The sequence below is a fragment of the Aegilops tauschii genome, chromosome 2 (assembly GCF_002575655.3).
Source record: "Aegilops tauschii subsp. strangulata cultivar AL8/78 chromosome 2, Aet v6.0, whole genome shotgun sequence".
Classification (NCBI taxonomy): domain Eukaryota; kingdom Viridiplantae; phylum Streptophyta; class Magnoliopsida; order Poales; family Poaceae; genus Aegilops; species Aegilops tauschii.
In genome coordinates, this window is record NC_053036.3 from 393172833 (window position 1) to 393193628 (window position 20796).

The following is a 20796-nucleotide window of genomic DNA, read 5'->3' on the forward strand; positions in this document are numbered from 1 at the left end:
TCTCAGTCGGCGCTGCCAGGACAGGCGGAGTGGTCAGCATCTTCTTCAACTCATGGAAGGCTTGGTCGGCTTGGTCATTCCACTCGAAGTGAGTGGACTTCTTCATGAGTCGGTACAGGGGGAGAGCCTTCTCTCCTAGTCAGCTGATAAAGCGGTTTAGGGAGGCCAAGCACCCGGTGAACTTCTGCACATCTCGCAATTTGGTGGGAATCTCCATCCTCTCGATGGCCTTGATCTTCACAGGATTGCACTCGATGCCGCGTTCGGAGACCAGGAAGCCTAGCAGCTGGCCGGCTGGTACTCCGAACATGCACTTCTCGGGGTTGAGCTTGATTTGGAATCGGCGCAAGTTGGCGAATGTTTCTTTGAGGTCTTCCAGCAGGGTGCCGCGCTTCTCTGTCTTCACCACAATGTCGTCTACATAGACGTGGGCATTTCTGCCGAGTTGCTTGAGGAGGCATTTCTGCATGCAACGCTGAAAAGTGGCACCGGCATTCCTCAGGCCGAATGTCATAGTCAGGTAGCAGAAAGCTCCGAATGGTGTGATGAAGGTAGTCTTCGGGCAGTCTGCTGGGTCCAACTTGATCTGGTGGTACCCTGAGTAGGCGTCCAAAAAACTCAACAGGTCGCATCCGGCTGTGTAGTCTATCACTTGGTCAATCCGTGGCAAAGCAAACGGATCCTTGGGGCAGGCCTTGTTCAGGCTGGTGTAGTCTATACACATACGCCACTTGTTATTCTTCTTCAGTACCAGAACTGGGTTGGCAAGCCACTCTGGAAAAAACACTTCCATAATAAAGCCAGCGGCAAGGAGCCAGGCTATCTCTTCTCCTACGATTCTTCGCTTCTCTTCTGACAGTCGGCGGAGGGGCTGCTTGACCGGCTTCGCGTCGGCTCGGACGTGTAGTTTGTGCTCGGCGAAATCCTTCGGGACACCCGGCATGTCCTTTGGGGACCATGCAAAAATGTCTCAATTCTCACGGAGGAAGTCGACGAGCTCGCCTTCCTATTTACTGTCCAGGTTTGCCCCAATGACAGCAAACCTTTCCGGATTCTCCGGGTCCAGCGGTATCTTCTTCGTCTCTTTGGCAGGCTGGAAGGAGCCCTGCGCATCACAATCTTTGGGGTTGGGGGACAGGGCCGGCTGCTTGCCGGCCATGGCCACAACCCGCTCCAGCATCTTCTTCTCTTCTGCCACTACGAGGGACTCGGCCAGCCGGCTACTGGCAATGGCACACTCGATGGACTTCTTGTAATCGCCGGCTACCGTGATGATCCCCTTCGAGCTCGGCATCTTCATCTTCAGGTAGGCGTAGTGGGGCACAACCATGAACTTGGCCAGAGCAGGTCGGCCAAGCAAAGCATAATAGGGGCTCTCCAGATCCACTACTTCGAACTAGATCGCTTCTCGGAGAAAATGATCTTTGTCTCCGAAGAGAACATCCATCTTAATCTTGCCGATTGGGGAGCAAGACAAACCGGGGATGATGCCATGGAACACGGTCCGGCTTGGCATAAGCTGCTTTGCCTTGATGTTCAGCTTCTCCATGGTATCGCGGTACAGTATATTGATACTGCTTCCGCCATCTATCAGGACGCGGGAGAATCGGGCAGCTCGCCTCTCCGTCGCGAGGGTGACATCCAAGACCAGTGCATAGGAGCTAGGGGATGGCATCACCTCTGGGTGGTCGGCCTGGCTCCAGCTGATTGGTTTCTCTGACCAGTGCATGAACTCGGGAGCGCTAGAGGCGACTTCGTTGACCTCTTGATGCTGACGGCGCCGACTACGCTTGTCATCGGCTTGGCTGGTGAAGACGATGTAGGCGGCGTGCTCTTCAGGGAACTCGTCTTGGATGGCCCGACTGCCGGCCGAGCCGCCGGCTACTGGGGGGCTGGTGGCGGCGGGCCGGGAGGCGGAGGCGGAAACAACCCTTCACCCTTGGAGATTCGCGTGAGCCAGTGGCATTTTCGGGTCGTGTGGTTGGACGGCTTCGCGCCGCTGTGGAACTTGCAGGGGGCGTCGAGAGTCTGCTCGTAAGAGAAACCGGCTGCCAAGCCGGCCTGCCACCCTTCTTCTTGGGAGCGGGCCGCTCTTCGGGCTGCCCATCTTCAACTGTGGCCACCTGCCGGCTGGTGGATGGCGGCATGGGGGCCTTGCGCTTGTGATCGTTCTGGTATGGGCGCCGATTGGAGTCGCCAGCCGGCGTCTTTGGAGCCGGAGCGATCACCTTCCCAGAGGCGTCCACTCGGAGTTCGGTCTTCATCGAGGAGTCGGCCGTGGCGTACTTGTCCGTGATGATTAGCAGTTCGTCGAGGGTAGCCGGCTCGTCGCAGAGGAGTCGGTGCTTGAGGAGGGTGCCCTCTCGGCACCCGGCGGTGAAGTACTCGATGGCCTGGACCTCGTGCACCCCCTCACAGGAGTTGCGGAGCTCGGCCCACCGCGTGAGGTAGTCGCGGGTCGACTCGTTGGGCCCTTGGACGCATAGGGAGAGCTGGCGAGGCTTGGGAGGCCGCTTGTACGTGCCGGTGAAGTTGCGGACGAAGACTTCCGTGAAGTCCAGCCAGCTGTTGATGCTGTAGGGCTTGAGGCTGTTGAGCCAGGTGCGCGCCGTGCCTTGCAGCATGAGGGGGACGTATTTCACGGCGACGCGTCGGTTGCTGTTGGCTATGCTGACTGTAGTAGAATAATCGATGAGCCAATCTTCCGGCTTCACTGAGCCGTTGTACTTGGGCGTGTCTCTGGGGAGCGAGAACCCTTTGGGGAAGGGCTCGTCGCGGATGCGGGGGCCAAAGCATGGCGGGCCGACATCGTCTTCTTCTTCTAACGCCAGGGATCGAGCAAGGCGGTCGATCCGGTGTCGGGCGTCGTTCTCGTCGACTCCTTCTCGGCGGCCGAGTCGGTCACCAAGAGTCGGGTGCGTGACGGGCGGCGGGGTGAGACGTCTCTCTCTTCGAGGCGGGGGAGGAGGCAGGTTTCCTTGGCGCTCCACCGCCCGAGGGCGGCCTTCCGCGTCGCGCTCGATGGTGATACGAGTTCGGCTGCGGCTAGCAGCCGACTCCTTGTCTTTCCTCTGGAGGGCGCCGCTCGCAGTCGGCGAGCGGGACGTCGCGGCGTGCTCCCGGCGCGGGGGATGACTATCGGCGCGGGCGCCGGCTTCATGCCGTTCTGCAGCCGCGTCGATCAGCTGCTGGATCTGCCTTGTCATGTAGGGGAGCTCGTCGGCTCCCAGCCCATTTAGCTCCTCAGCGGCCGCCTGAGCGGCTCGCAGATTCTCGAGCGGGGTGGCGTAGACGGGGTGATCTGCCCCCAGCATGCTGGCAATAGCCGCGCCGCGCTTCTGGACGAAGCCGGCTCGGCTCGGTCCGCTAGGCGGCGGCGTACCGAAGGCAGTGCGGTCGACTTTGCGCTGGTGGGCCTCGGTGAGGCGTCTCATGGAGGCTATCTTCTGGCCCTCCGCGACGAGGGCGAGGCGACGTGCCTCCAGGGTCTCGGCGTCGGCGTCGGCCAGGATGGGGACGGAGAGGTCGTGCATCGCCGCTTGCAGGGCGTCGTGGGCGTTCTCGCCCGAGTTGGCGACGTGGCTGATGACCAACACTTCGGTGATAGCGCTGCTGCCACTGTCAGCTCGAGGGAGAGGATCGTCGAAGACCACCACGTCGGAGGGGTAGGCGTCGAGCGATGCCGTGTCGGAGTCGACGAGCATCGGGTTGGTGGAGCCGACCGACTCCACATATGCAGCAGGCTCGCTAGAGACGTGAAGCTGGTCGAGGAGGCAGACGAGGCGGCTCTCAGGGTAGTCCGTGCCCGCTTCGGACGCGGGCTCGTTGGAGATGCGAGTCTCGCCGAGAAGATCGGCGAGGCAGCTCGCCGCGCAGGCGTCGTCGACGTCTTGCAGCGCGTCGAGGCAAACGCCATCGGGCGCAGCAGGCTGGCTGCGCTCGCGGGGGAGGAAGAGGGTTCCTGTCCAGAACAGGTCTCCGGACGATGGTGCACCTGGCCCCACGGTGGGCGCCAAATGTCGGGTGGTAGGTGCGACATATGCCAACGGGTGGCTTATCATGGTGGGTGCCAGTAAGACGTCGCCGGTGCCTGGAAACGGCATGAGGCGAAGACATGCACGCCGGCGAATCTTACCCAGGTTCGGGGCTCTCCGTGGAGATAACACCCCTAGTCCTGCTCTGCGGGGTCTCCGCATGATCACTAGATCAGAAAGAGTAGCTACAAATGCTCCTAGAGCTGTTGGGTTCAAGGGAGAAGAAGAACAAGGCTAGCTCTCGCTTCTCTCTCTCTCTATGGTGTGTGTGTTACTCTAAGAAGCCAACCCTTTGCATGGGTGCCCCGGGGGGTTTATATAGGCCTACCCCCGGGGGTACAATTGTAATCCGGCTGGGCGCTGGGCCCGCTGACTGGTGGGTCCCGCCGGCTGCCGGCCTCTTGGTCGACAGGCCGGCCCCACCGCCTAGGGGTCTTGTCGGGGGCTGCTTACTGTAGCCTCGTCCCTGATGACGAGGGCTTCGTCGAGGTAAGCGTGGCTAGAGTGTGTCGCCTCGGGGGCTCTCACTGTAGCCTTACCTCGTCTTGTCTCCTTAATGTGGCACATGCTTCGAGGGAGGGGGTAGCCGGCTTCTGGGGGCCGGCTACGCCCTTGGCCGACTGGGGGAGGCCGGGCCGCCTTCGCGCCTCTCTCTGGCTAAAGGGGCCCGCTGCCCGTGGGCCGTACTGGCGTCTGTCGTGGGTGACGTTGAGGCCAGCATGGCTACAGTGCCGAGCCGGACGGGAGATGGCCGTCCCGTACGGCGTCCTGTGGCCATGCCTGCCTCGGGCTTCTGGGGTAGTGGGCCGCACTGTGGCCACACCCCGTCTTGTCACCATTATGTGGGTGTAGTTTTGGTGGTTGCGGTCTTGGCCGGCTTCTTGGAGTCGGCGCTCTTCGTGGCCGGCTCTGGGGAGCCGGCGCTCTTCATGGCCGGCTTTGGGGAGTCGGCACCCTCTATGGCCGGCTTCCTGGAGTCGGCCATCCCGTGGTTATCTTGGGGGGAGGTTGCTGAGGCTGGGTCGCCTTCTGAGAGTCGGCTTCAGAGGTAGCCGACCAGGGGACGCGGCCCAATGCTTTGAATGCTTGAAGGCTCAAATGGCCTGATAATTTTTGAAGAGCCAGGGGCAGTCGGTTAGGCTACCCGTGGCCATTTACTCCGACAGCGGGGAGGGGGGCTCGCCGGAGAGGTACCCCACTATCTATCTTAGGGTTCAGGGTGGGGCGGTGTTCATCGGCAGTGGTGTAGGGATCGCCAGAGAAAAAGCTCGGCACCGGGGGGGGCTACAGGGATGGCCGGGGCAGCGGCGGACCGGCGGTGGGTAGTGTTTTTGGGGCGGGCGGGGCGGCGAGGGGAGGGGGTGTTTGGCCTTTGGTGGCTGGCAGCTCAGGGGGGTGGAGGTTTAAGATGAACTGCAGGTCCTTGATTACGTATCCAACAGCTGCAAAATTGACTGACTAGAGATGAAAAAGGCAGTCGACTAACGTGTAGCCTCACCTCCAGTGCATTCAGTTTCGACAGTAAAATTCAGTTTCGACAACAAAATTCAGTTTTGACAGTTAAGTTCAGTTTCGACAGTTAAATTCAGTTTCGACAGTTAAGTTCACAGATGAGCGGCTGATGTATACATCTAGCACTTTGTGGTTATGTATTTTACGTCATCTATTGGAGATGCTATTAGAATTCCACTCAGGTTAACGTTGTCTCTCTTGTCCTACTTCAGCCTTGGCGTCGTACAACTCACCGGAGCTGCTCCAACGATGAAACCCTCCATCACAGCGGAGCAGTACCTCGGGCTCCATCTCCAGACGCCTAAGATCTTCTTCCCCTCCTCCGGCAGCCAAGTCAGCCGGAGCATCCTCACCGGCCAACCCAATCACGCTAAGATCGACATGGCTTCTCCAAAGATGTTGTACACTTCTTGTGGTTTGACTTAATCTCACCATGCTTCTTTGCATCCTGTGATCTTCCAATTCTTGTGAACCAAACACCCAGATTGGTAGAAATCCTGTGTTTTTAAATTCTCTGTTTTGCACGTGCATTCCTATCCTATTCCTGTCTATTTCCTATCCCTGCATTGTTAGAATCCTCAAATTCAAACAAGCCCTTACACAATTACTTCTGTTACAGATATGTGTCAAAGAAAAACTTGTGTGGTTTGTCCTGCTCCTGCGGTGCTGTGTTCCACCCCAGCTCAGCTGCTCCAATGAAGGAAGGGTTCACCACAGCAGGGATCCGCTCTCCAGACTGTCTTTCGCCGCCTCAGATCTTCTTCCCCGCCACCGGCAACCACGACAACTGCATTACCATCATCAACTGAGCAGATGACCTTGAGGACTACACGGGTCCGCAAGAGAGGTCGCACTCTTCCGTGTCTGCTTACGTTATGCATTGCTTAATATGATGACATGCTACTTTATCGTCGTGTTTGATACGTCCATTTTGCATCATGCTTTTATATTGATATTTATCGCATTATGGGCTGTTATTACACATTATGTCACAATACTTATGCCTATTCTCTCTTATTTTACAAGGTTTACATAAGGAGGGAGAATGCCGGCAGCTGGAATTCTGGGCTGGAAAAGGAGCAAATATTAGAGACCTATTCTGCACAACTCCAAAAGTCCTAAAACTCCACGAAAGTTATTTTTGGAAATAATAAAAAACACTGAGCGGAAGAAATACCAGAGGGGGCCCACACCCTGGCCACGAGGGTGGGGGGCTCTCCCTACCCCTTGGGCGCGCCCCCTGCCTCGTGGGCCCCCTGTTGGCCCTCCGGTGCCCATCTTCTGCTATATGAAGTCTTTTGTCCGAAGAAAAAATCAGAAGCAAGCTTTCGGGACGAGACTCCGCCGCCACGAGGCGGAACCTTGGCGGAACCAATCTAGGGCTCTGGCAGAGCTGTTCTACCGGGGACACTTCCCTCCGGGAGGGGGAAATCATCGCCACCGTCATCACCAACGCTCCTCTCATCGGGAGAGGGCAATCTTCATCAACATCTTCACCAACACCATCTCCTCTCATACCCTAGTTCATCTCTTGTATCCAATTCTTGTCTCCAAGTCTGGTATTGGTACCTGTAGGTTGCTAGTAGTGTTGATTACTCCTTGTAGTTGATGCTAGTTGGTTTATTTGGTGGAAGATCATATGTTCAGATCCTTTATGCATATTAATATTGCTCTGATTATGAACATGAATATGCTTTGTGAGTAGTTACGTTTGTTCCTGAGGACATGGGAGAAGTCTTGCTAGTAGTAGTCATGTGAATTTGGTATTTGTTCGATATTTTGATGAGATGTATGTTGTCTCTCCTCTAGTGGTGTTATGTGAACGTCGACTACATGACACTTCACCATTATTTGGGCCTAGAGGAAGGCATTGGGAAGTAATAAGTAGATGATGGGTTGCTAGAGTGACAGAAGCTTAAACCCTAGTTTATGCGTTGCCTCGTAAGGGGCTGATTTGGATCCACATGTTTCATGCTATGGTTAGGTTTACCTTAATACTTCTTTTGTAGTTGCGGATGCTTGCAATATGGGTTAATCATAAGTGGGATGCTTGTCCAAGTAAGGACAGCACCCAAGCACCGGTCCACCCACATATCAAATTATCAAAGTACCGAACGCGAATCATATGAACGTGATGCACACTAGCTTGACGATAATTCCCATGTGTCCTCAGGAGCGCTTTTCTCTATATAAGAGTTTGTCCAGGCTTGTACTTCGCTACAAAAACGATTGGGCCACCTTGTTGCACTTTATTTACTTTTGTTACTTGTTGTTCGTTACAAATTATCTTATCACAAAACTATCTGTTACCTATAATTTCAGTGCTTGCAGAGAATACCACTAGGTCGACACGTGGCACGGCCCATGATGATACGTGTTTGTCACAGTAGGTCGCGTTTTTTGTCATGCATGTACATCCATGACGATTTTATGACAGAATCAAGATAGTCATACCTGTGTTGTCGTATAAGTGTTCCATGACATTACCAAAATTATCATCACGGAAGTGTCCACTTCCATGACGATAAATCGCGCGTCACAGAAGTGTTTTCGTCAAGGGTGACTGACACGTGGCATCCACTGTAACGGAACGCCGTTAAGCTATCGGGTCGGGTTTTGGACCCGATAACCCGTTAACAGCCCCGGCCAATGGGGATTTTCCACGTGTAAAATCAACATTGGCTGGAGGAAACACGTGTCGGCTCATCGTTGGGACAGATGTCATCCACTCATTGGACGGAAGGCGCCTATGATACGTCGACACGTGGCACGGCCCAACAGAGGCCCATTCCTGTGAAAAGGCCGACCTGTTTGACTTGGTCAAAAGCTGGCGGGCCGGCCCATGGAAAGCCTGTTAACGGCCTGTTCGCATATAGCCCATTTACAGCCCGCTAACCCAAGGCCCGTTACGCCCTATCCGAATTAGGCCCAGTAGTGTCATCCGGGCCATCCAATATGATTCCAGCCCGTTTTCACTTCTGGCGCATGTATGGCCCATGACGTCTTTGGGCCCATATGAGGCCCTATTTAACTCTTGGCCTATTAACGGCCCGTGGTGAAACTGGCCCGTAATGAACAGTGTATTACTTTACGCCCATTAACGGCCCGTGGTGAAACTGGCCCGTAATGAACAGTGTATCACTTTATACCCATTAACGGCCCGTTATTCCGTTGGGCCATTTCCAGCCCATGTTATCTTTCGGCCTTCTCAGAGCCCATTTATTCTTGGGCTCATTTCCAGCATGCGGTTACTTACGGCCCGTTACTGTCATTTTCTGCTTGTGGGCCAAATTCAGCCCGTCGTTACAGTCGGCCTATTTATGGTCCGTTAATACATTGGGTCGTTTTCATAGCGTCATCAAATACGGCCTACTAACGATGGCCCGTTATGGTTGGCCCATGAACAGACGATTCCAACTCTAGCCCGTTTACGGCCATAATGCGGTTTGTTTGGCCCATGTTTGGCCAATCGATCATACGGCCTGTATAAGGCCCATTGATGATACGGCCCGCGGAAGGCCCATTGTTTCTACGGCCCGTAGAAGGCCCATTGTTTCTACGGCCCGTAGAAGGCCCACTGTTTCTACGGCCAGTAGGAGGCCCAGTGTCACTACAGTAAATATTAGCCCATGGTTATTGTGACCTAGTTTTAAAAAATAGGTTATTGCAGCCACTAGCTAACCGCAGAAAAAGAACTGCAATGACTACAAGCAAACAAATAAACAAGACAACAAGGAAATAAATAAGCAAGCAACTAACGCTAGGCTATCACGGCTATTACACATATTACATCCACTGGGCATCAAAGTTCGCCACCAGTGCAAATATAAGGAAAAAGCAGCATATCATATACACTGGTTGTCAATGTTGGCGACCAGCGCAAATAAATGCCGCAGCAAAACAAATCCAGAACTGAAACCACTTCAGAAGATCTCAAGAAACAATATCCTGGGTACCCATAATGCGGGCAAGATGCTTAGCAAGCTTATTAACTTTCTCTTGTTTGGCGCTTAAATCCTCCAGCACTTGCTGTTGCACTAGAAAATATGCATCTGAATTCTGCAGGGACTTCCTCAGTCCTTCAGCTTCCTGTCGCAGCACATCTGATCGATGTCTTTCAACTTGAAGTTGAGACTCAAGAAGACGAACTGATTCAGGCAGCGAGTTCGAAGAGCTTGTGCCAGCAGTAGTGGCCAGTAACTCGAACACTACATCAAGACAGGACTTTTGGGTTCCCTCACTGTCGTCGAGATAGTTTTTATCAGCTTTCTTGGAGACCAACAGGGATGTCTCACTATCTTGAACATTATATGCATTACTTCCTTTACCATTGGATAACGCGGTACTGTTCTCCAATATTTTGTCCGCATTCTAAAAGAGAAACAAGCAGACACATCACATGTTTACCATGTTGTATATGAAACTCATTTTGGTAATGAGTTCAGTAGTAAAGTGGACAGGATAACAACATGAAACAAACATATATCTATGTACATGGTCACTTTATGTTCTATATCATTCTAGTTTTTGTTGCCAAATCAAGATAGAGACACAGTTCAAATAATATTTGTTCAAGACAAAGCAGAATAGACAAAATATAAGTGTGGGTAACTATAGAGCAATAACAACACTTGTAATGTGCATGACATGAGAACATAACTGTTTATTCAATTGAAACTGAAATCAACATAGAGCAAGTTACAACAGCAAACCAGATAAAGAAACAGGTTTAAAACATACCTGTTGCGCCATTGGAGTTTCAATTCCATCCTTCAAATTTGAAAATAGTTGGTATGAGTAAATACAGTAATGCAAGAGAAAAGGAGTATGAACCATAGCTACAGAACCTGACCTGAGAACAAATCTTCTTCTCCTTTAAGCGTTGAGTTGGGATTTGGAGTGGTGGTCCTCGTGCTTTGGTCACTGCAGTTCCCTTACTAACTGCTCGTGTTTGGGTGCTCTGTGATGGAGACGGTGCTGTGTCAACTGGAACTGGGTTACTATCTGCCGGGGTTTGGGTTAGAAGGGGTGTAGCTGGTTCTCTGTCCAACTGGGTAGGGGTACAATCTGCGAGAGTCTGGGTTATGTGTGGTGGATCTGGTCCTTGGGCAAGTACAACCGTGGTTCTATCTGCATCAACTGGTAGCACTATCTTTTCTGAAGACCGTGTTGTTACTCCCTTAGACACTGCCATCACACTCTCCAATTCAAATGGCTGATAAACAAGAAAAGTAATTGAAAGTATAGACATTGTATGCTAGACAGGTGCAATGGATAGTGGGGAATAAAAGAGGGCATGAAATAATTCATATTTATGTTGTCTAACCAAACAGGATAGCATGACACAATTTCACATATATGATGGCTAACTAAACAGGATAGCATGACACAATTTCACATTATGATGGCTAACTAAAAAAGATGGAAAGACATAGTTCAAAATATGAGACTATGTAAACAGGATGACATGACATAACTATATAATGTGTTTATTAAATAGGTTGGCATGCCATAATTCACATACATTCATGGATAGAATGCCATAATTCAAAATATGATGACTGTAAACACTAAACAGGATGAGATGATATAACTATATGATGTCTTTATTAAATGGGTTGCCATGCCAGAATTCAGATAGATGATGTGTATGTACTATGTAAACATGATGGCATGATATAATTCAAATATATGATTTATATAGTAAGCAAGTAAGCAGATGGCAATCCATATATGATGTAAAAACTAAGCAATGCAAGAAAACAAGCATGACATGGGTAATATAACCGTGCCAAGTTTGAGCATAGACCTCAGGGGGGAAATAGGACTGGTCATCAGTCTCTGAATCCTCCTCCGAGGAGCTCTCTGTAACCAGCAAGATGCCTGCTTCAGCAGGTAGCATTGTCTACTCTGAATACCTTGTTTTCACTCCAGATACTTCCATCACTGCTTCAAATGGCTGATGCACAGAAAGAGTAGTTGAATATACAAACGTTGTCGACAAATGGAACACGTAATACAAAAGAATGATAGCATGATATAATTCACATACATGATGATTGGCTAAACAGCATGGCATTGCATAATTCACATATATAATGCCTTTGCAACAAGATAGCATTGTATAATTCACATATATAATGTCTTGCAACAAGATGGCAATGCATAATTCACATATATGGTAATTAGACACTGAACAGGTGGCATTCACACAAAGCATGTCTAAACTAATCAAATGACATAGCAAAGCGAGACACCATACGCATGATATGAGCAACATAACCCTGCCAAGTTAGAGCATACACCTCGGGGGGGATAGGACTGGTCATTTGTCTCTGAATCCTCCTCTGAGGAGCTATCCGTAACCAGCGAGATATGCGCTTCGTCAGATAGCATAGTCTGCTCTGAAGACCTTGTTTTCACTCTAGAATTTGCCATCACCGTGTCAAATGGCTGATGCACACGAAGAGCAGTTGAATGTACTAACATTGTTGACAAATGTAATATGTAACGAAAAAAAGGATGGCCTGATATAAATTACATATAAGATGACTAGCTAAGCAGGATGGCATTGCAAAATTCACATATATGATGCCTGGCTAAACAAGAAGGCGTTGCATAATTCACATAAACGATGAATAAACTAAACAGATGGCATTCGCACAAAGGATGTCTAAACTAAGCAGATGACATATTTGATGTATAAAGTAAGCAATGAAAGACACCATATGCATGATATAACCAACATCAGCATGCCAAGTTAGAGCGAAGACCTCAGGGGGTAAATAGGAGTTGTCTTCTCCTTCTGAATCCCCCTCAGAACATATATCTTCCTCTCGATTACAATCCGAAATGCGTGGAGGGGGCTGCCTTTGCGCCTACCATGGAGCAACGTCTGCATGAAATTTTATTGCCACGCAAGGCTTGTCTCTTTTGCTCTACATGTTCAGTTCAATTTTTTACAATAACTGTCATGCATAGGAATAAAACATAGTGAGATTATGTAAGGAGTGCATGCAGAAATCCAGAGTGATGGTAACAACCTGTGGATAGATGCAAAACCAATAATAGCAGGCAGATAATGGCTTCAGTTAAAAATACACATAATGGCTTCTTTACTGTTTGTTTCCCACCCAACATGAAACTCATAGTAGACACCGGAGATTAACCAGATAGTAGATAGATACTATTGATAGCGGCCCCGATATGTACCCCACAACCATTTAAAAACTCAAGTTTGACCATTAGTTTGGAGCTGAATCAGAGTCTAATCGGTGAACATGACGATAAAGTAGCATGTAATATTAAGCGATGCATAACGTAAGCAGACACAAAAGAGTGCGACCTCTCTTGTGGATCCGTGTAGTCCTCGAGGTCATCTGCTCGGTTGATGATGGTAATGCAGTTTTCATGGCTACCAGTGGTGGGGAAGAAGATCTGAGGCGGCGAAAGACAGTCTGGAGGCCGGATCCCTGCTGTGCTGGTCCCTTCTGTCGTTGGAGCAGCTGAGCTGGGGTGGACGACGACGCAGCAGGAGTGGGACAAACCACGCAAGGTTTTCTTTGACAACTATCTGTAAGAGAAGTAATTCTGTAAGGGCTCGTTTGAATTGGAGGATTCCAACAATGTAGGGATAGGAAATAGACAGGAATAGGATAGGAATGCACGTGCAAAACAGAGAATTTAAAAACACAGGATTTCTGCCAATCTGGGTGTTTGATTCACAACAATTGGAAGATCACAGGATGCAAAGAAGCATGGTGAGATTAACTCAAACCACAAGAAAATGTACGGTTATAATGCTATTATGCTACTATCTCTTAGTCTTTTGCTTCATGAATCGGAATTTGAAAAGGAGGACAAGTGAAAATTAAAATTCCTACGTTTTTTCTTTCAAGGAGACACTAAAAGAACAAATCCGTGTGCTTAGTGGACAATATATATAACATGTAGAGTAAAAAAGAGATGCAACAAGTGTATAACCTCTTTGGCGAAGCCATGTCGATATCAGCGTGATTGGGTTGACCGGTGAGGATGCTCCGGCTGACTTTGCTGTCGGAGGAGGGGAAGAAGATCTTAGGCGTCTGGAGATGGAGCCCGAGGTACTGCTCCGCTGTGATGGAGGGTTTCGTCATTGGAGCATCTCCGGTGAGTTGTACGACGCCGAGGCTGAAGCAGGACGAGAGAGACAACGAACAACGTTAACCTGAGTGGAATTCTAATAGCATCTCCAATACATGACGTAAAATACATAACCACCAAGTGCTAGATGTAAATACATCAGCCGCTCATCTCTGAACTTAACTGTCGAAACTGAACTTAACTGTCGAAACTGAACTTAACTGTCGAAACTGAACTTAACTATTGAAACTGAGTTTTGCTGTCGAAACAGAATTTTGCTGTCGAAACTGAACGCACTAGCAAGGTGAGGCTACACGTCGGTCGACTGACTTTTTCATCTCTGGTCAGTCGATTTTGCAGCCGTTGGATATGAAATCAAGGGCCTGTGGTTCATCTTCAACCTCCACCCCCCTGAGCCGCCAGCCACCACCGGCCAAACAGAAACCCCCCGCCGCCCGCGGCCGGCGGTGCGCCGCCCCGCCCGCCCCGAAAACACTCCCCACCGCCGGTCCGCCGCCGCCCCAGCCATCCCTCTAGGCCCCCTCGTGTCGAGCTTTTTCTCCAGCGATCCCCACGCCACCGCCCCGCCAACGCCCCGCCACCGCCGGCGACCACCGCCCCCATCCTGAACCCTAAGATAGATAGTGGGGTACCTCTCCGGCGAGCCCCCCTCCCCGTTGCGACTGGTTCTTCCTTCATCCCGGCGAGCCCCCCCACCCCCTGAAAATCGACTGACCCAAAAGTCGATTCAGTCGACTGAAGTGTAGCTAAATCGGAGCAGCATCGCAAGCAAGAGCAAGAGCGAGAGCAGCAGCGCGAGCAAGAACAATAGCAAGAGCAGACCAGGCAGGGGACCGAGAGAAAGAGCAGAGCAGCAGCGCAAGCGGGAGCTAAAGCAGCAGCAGCTCCTACTGATGTGGACGTCGCCGCCGAGGGAGCGACGCCGTGGAGGAAGTGGCCGGCGACGCCGCCGTGGATGGAGCCGCGCCGTGTCGGCTCGGGACCGAGCGCCGGCAGCACAATGAGACCGAATCAAGAAGAAAATGCGGCGATTAGTGTACAACCTCTTTGGTGGCGCCAATTAGGCCGCAGCTTCATCCGAGGAAACGGTGATGATGATGCTCTTCCGATGGTGCAGGTGAAGACGGCGGTGTGGGAATGGAGGTGGCGCGAAAGACGAGGGGAATGTTGGGGAAGCTCCTTGGAGGTGGAGGACGAGGTGGCTGAACCGGCGGGACGACCAGATCGACGACGGATCCTCATCCGGTATGGTGGATGAGGGACGTCAAGGTGTTGCTGTGGATGACGTCGTCGGGGAAGAGGCTCCGGCTGGGTGGCGGACGGAGGAGGGTGTGGGGCTTCGCGGGTTTTGCCAGCCTCGGTGTACGAATGGGTGGGCGGATGGGATGGGAGTGGGGAACCATGGCTTAGGGGCGCGCTTGTCCAAAATGTGGGGTAAGTTACGAAAGTGCCCCCACCGATTTGAGGCGGTTCTTTCGGTTCAGGGGTATCACGGGCATTTCGCGTGTCGGGATTTCACAGGAGGTGGGAGTTTTCGCGCGCGTTGTAATTTCAGAATAGCAAGGCACGGGTTGAGATGGAGGGAGTTGTCGGAGCACAACGAGACAAAGATATATCTTAAATATTTCGGGCTAACAAGGCGCAGGTTGAAATTTCCGGAAAAGCCTAACGTGTACTGTACCAAATCAATGCGCACTACAAATGTCATTCAGAACTTTGAATTCATGTTATGTTCAATTAAAATATTTTGCTACGTGTATAATGCATGCAAGCTACTACTCAAATGAACGTTTTAGTGCATTCCAAACGTATATACTACCGCTTCAATATGAACTAAATTTGAATTCGTTTCTCTATTTGAATAAGATCTACAATAATGATTGTTGTGAAGTCAAAGCATTTGAATTCGTTTCTCTGTTTTAATAAGATCTACAATCATTATTGTCAAGTTAAACCATCGTTTGTGTATTATCTTCACAACACACCACATGATTAGTCTCGAGTTACATATGAACTATGTGTACTATATGAACTCGAACTAGATTTTTTGAATCCACTTCATTTTGATTTCAAATCACATTACATTTCTAGATCTAGCTAGATCTTCATAATCTAAACCATGTCTCATATGTATAATGTGTTTATCACATTATGTATGGTGCCCCGCCCCCTGCGCCTACAAGTATTTAGATGTGAGTTGCAAACACCACACATTACCACAAATTCAAATAAAATGTGAGAATGTTCGATATATAGTATTGTTTAGATTGTTCGATATTTAGTTGTAAGCTGCAAACGCCACACATTATCACAAATTCAAATAAAATGTGAGATTGTTTGATGTATAGTATGGTTTAGATTGTTCGGCATTTAGGTGTGAGTTGCAAACGCCATGCATTATCACATTATGGTATAACATGTGCACAACACGTGTATCACCGCTATATTCATGCATGCAATGTTTAAAACACTATGATCTCCTATTCAAATATATGAATCCGCTTTCATATCAAATTATGATCTTTGTTAGTCTCTTACACCCACACAATCCTCTAACCTTTGTAGCTACCACTAACTTTCTCTCGTGCATGCATACGCCCTCCTCGCCCTCCCCTCCCTCGGCATTCTATCCACCGGGCACATTCATTTTTTTAGGTCGTTCTCCCAGAGTCTCCACAACTCCTTTCCGACACACACTGATCGATAAACCTCTCCAGCGATGCCTACCTACAACATACACACACACCTTCAATCTCCTCCTTTATGTGTCTTTGCCTCGTGTCTCTCATACGGTCAGACACACGTGTAAACTCTCGCCCCTCTTTTCATCGATCTCACAACCGCACACTCCTCCCCCTATCTAGCTAGTAGTTGGGCCTCTCGCACCACCTCCTAGCTCCATTCTCTCTGTCTATCCGTCTCGCTGGGCCTTATTTTCCTCTAACAAATGGACGTACACCGACTGATCTCTCGCTATACATATAGCTAGCTAAGTCCTTATAACTCGTTTTTACCCACACGTCAATCGATCTACCTCATTAGTTGTGTCTCTCCCTTCCTCTAACAAACAACAATTGATCTACCGATCTAGTTAGGTTTGCTTACCAAACACATGGTTCCCCTTCATCATCCATGGATGTGTCCCGACAGATCTATCACGCACAGGCACACACAGAAACACATCCCCACTCTTATTGATAACATTGCAGTTCCACCCTCAGTTTGTCTAGTAGGCCTCTCCCACCATCTTCGAGAAGCAACTCTATCACCCATCCAGCACTCTACCCCTCTCCCTCCCTCTCCCTCCCTCTCTCTCTCCTCTCTCTCTCTGTCCCATCATATTTCCCGTCCTTCAGTTATGTATGGATGTCGACCGATCTCCCTCAAGACATAGCTGGGTCTCTCCTTCTCAACACATATACGAGTCGTTCTACCTCTATAGTTAGGCCTCTGCCTACCCCTCCCCCCATCCCCCTCCCCCCCACACACCGATACATCGAGCGCTCTAGTCATGTCTCCCTGCCACACAAAAACTTGACATGTGCCCTCCAACGTTCCGGTAGGCCAGTCGCCCTATATCTTTGACTTGCACACACACACAATTTCGATGGCTCTCTTCATCGATCTCGCACCCACCCACTTGATCCTCTCTTTGACTCTATCGATAGCTATGACCCCTCCCTCTCTTCTCGTGGATTGCCCGACCCTCTATGTATGATATGGATAGGCCTCCATTTCACACACATTGCATGCAAAATTTTGTTTGAGATGTCATCGACACATATTCCCACAAATAATTCACGAAATCAACCCCCCACCCCACCCCCACCCCAAAACAAAAAACACTCACAAATGCGGTTTGTATCTCTCACACACACCCACGTAGGTGGGGGACGTGCACGAAGAGAAGAGGTGCATGCACAGTGCACGTACTCCCGTCTCTTTCCCAACCACACCCGCGCGGGTACACGGTGGAGCTCATTTCTGTACGAAAAGGCAGCCCACGTGGTAATTTGGCACGTGTACTGGTTGTCCACTTGGTGGAGGGAGGATCGTCTACCACGGGTGAACAAACAAATTGCGACTTGACGTGTTATGTTAGAAAAAGAGGCAAACCATGTGGGGCCTACCTTAGAGGCAAGGCTCTATACACTGGAGTACTTTTGATGTGTCACGTCAACTCACAGAACGAGGAGAAGCTTGCTTAGTATGCCATCTCCCCCGCCCACGGGCGCGGTGGCTCGCAGGATGAGGTGAAGCTTGCTCCGCCTTACGCCCGCTCCCTCGCCCATGCGCGCGGTGGCTCAAAGGACGAGGAGAAAAATTTACTACTCCCTCCGTTTACTCCTCGTCCCTACTACCTTGGTTATAGAGATTATATCATATTGTTTGGAATATATATGTCCTTTAGTAGATTTCAATATGAACTACTAGTACATACTCCAAACACTGATGTATATAGACGTATTTTAGAGTGTAGATTCACTCATTTTGCTCCGTATGTAGCACTCTCCCTCGCCCCTCGACCCTCGCCCACGTGGTAGACGTGCAGCAATTCATTCGGTCTCATATAGCCAGAACGATTTATACTGCACTACCATTATTGCTCGACTTCCCGAAGAGGCGAAGAGCCAATCGCAAGGTTATTATTTTGGAGATGCCATGCGCAAGGTTATAGGAGAACGAGTAGTAGGTGCCGCGTCATTTATAAATAAAGTTTTTTTTCTTTAGTGGCACGTACGCAATATGATAGGTTCATATGGAGAGAAAAGGAAACCGCTCCACTATATAAATAGTCAGGACAGGCCAGCCTACACGGTTGCTTGCTAGGGTTGCTCTCTTCACACTCTCTCGCACAAAATGACTCTGGCCACATCTCTAACATCCCGGCGGATCACGTCCGCTTGGGGAAGGGGTGGATGCTTAGTCTAGATGCGGTGGCCATCACCGACGGCGAAAACCCACTGTCGGCACGTCCCAATCAGGGGTCCCCGCCGTTCTCTCTCACAAAGCCGGTGAGGTTGCCTTCGTCCCTTGCTCACTGCCGCGACGTGGGCAGTTGCCGCCTCCCGCCGCCCTCCTCAAGGTTGAGCTACGTCCCTCAGGTACAACTCCCTTTACAGCTGGCTTGCACCACTGCTCCAGCTGCCCACATCACTCCCTGTGGATATTTCTCTACTTCTTTGCCCCGCACATACCTCTATTGGCTTCTACGTACTATATTTGTGATGAGTTTATGTCTCATCAACTAGTCCCAGTAATCTTATTCTAATCACGCTTCTTCAATTTCTTTGCCACAGGGATGCTCATCTCGATTTTGGTGAAACTGCACAAAATGATCCGATGGTCAAAAGGTTGCAAACTTCATTTATTAGGAAGCTCGAACGTTGCCAGCAAATTGAAGCCTGGTCAGGGTTCACGGTTCAAGGGCTAGGGACTGCATGAATCTTTTTTTAGCTGCCTCTGTTCCAAGTATGTACCATACTAGTACTTCCTCCGTTCCTAAATATAAGTCTCTGTAGAGATTTCACCATGAACCACATGCGGATGTATATAGATGCATTTTAAGTGTAGATTCATTCATTTTGTTCCGTATGTAGTGGAATCTCTACAAAGAATTATCTACTAGTAACAGCTAGCCCCCACTACTAGGAATTCTCTATCCTCTCCTTGAGCCACATCATCAAAATTGATGTAGCCGTTAGATGAAGTAAATCAGTCCATAATAGCCGTCTGATCTAGATGTTGAGAGGCTCCGCACAAAGCCACATGCAAGCATGCAGAAATACTGTGGCACATGCATGTGAGTGGGTTTTAAATCACATCAACATGTCTGCATGCAAGCATGCACCGGTAGCATGCATGTAAGTGAGCTTTTAAGTCCCATTGACATGTCAAAAAGAAAAATATAATCCCATTATGCAGTAGGAGTTGGCTGATCTTTTTTCCTTACGCGGGATGATCTAAATGATGATGGGAGTTTATTTTATTTGGCTACCACATTTGTCATGCGGTTATAGAGTTTTTTTTGTTCTATGGAATCGATAATTTTGCGCAGAGAGATATACCGCTGTTCCGCGGCAACGCGCGGGGACTCATCAAGTAATATTTAGGAACGGAGGGAGTACTATGTAAAGAGTTAGGTGTCACACGGTGATAGTGTGAGGTGGGCCATGTAATCACTGAGCCTACGTGTTTTCACTGCTCTTGCACGCCTCCGCTGTAAGAATGGAGAAAATTGTAATCTAGTAGTAGTACCTCCTTTCGCCGAAAGCGTGGGACATCCAGCAGTCCTACCACCTCAGTAATAAAGACCAATGAGCCGAAAAATAACATAGACCCAACAGTAAGTTGGACGGACGAAGCAACCATCACTCTTGCGCTAGTGAGAGGTCGCGTCCGCTCTGCCCGGGCATGAATGCGGCACCGATTCTTTGGAGCGGCGCTGACCATTTCGGGCAGGAAGCGCGCGCGGGCGATGGAGGGGCTTTGGGTGGGCCAGGCTGGTCAGGAGCGGGCGTGGCAGCTGTCCGCATGTCCCTACCGGACACGCCCGGAAACGAGAGGATGCACCGACTCTCGCGGCTAAAATCGTACACTACACAACATCTCTCTGTAGGAGTAGGTCGATCTGTCGCTCTCTCTAACAACACACATGCTGTTGAACACACACACACACACACGCGCACACGCACGCACCTTGGTCATGTTGCACCTTCTAACGTGACTTATTACACCTAGACGGAGGGAGTAGTAAGTATACGAGATACGGTGGCACACTGACTTAAGTCGAATACAAGTGCCCAAAATTTGTGTGCATGTTATAATAAGGATTCACTTAAAATAGTACGTGAGCGAACAGAGGGATCAATTGGACAGTGTTCCCGATCAGTAGCGAGATGTGTGAGGTAAGATACACCGCTGGCGCTTTTAATTTTTCTTATTAATTTGTTTGTTTCACCCTCTGACTGGTGGGACCCAACGTACTACGTGGAGAGAGGTAAGGTGACTAAGGATGCATTATTTCTGCACCACTGTGGATAGTCTTACCACCAAAGCCACATGACACGATTATGATTGAAATCCCAATGACTCCCACACACACAAA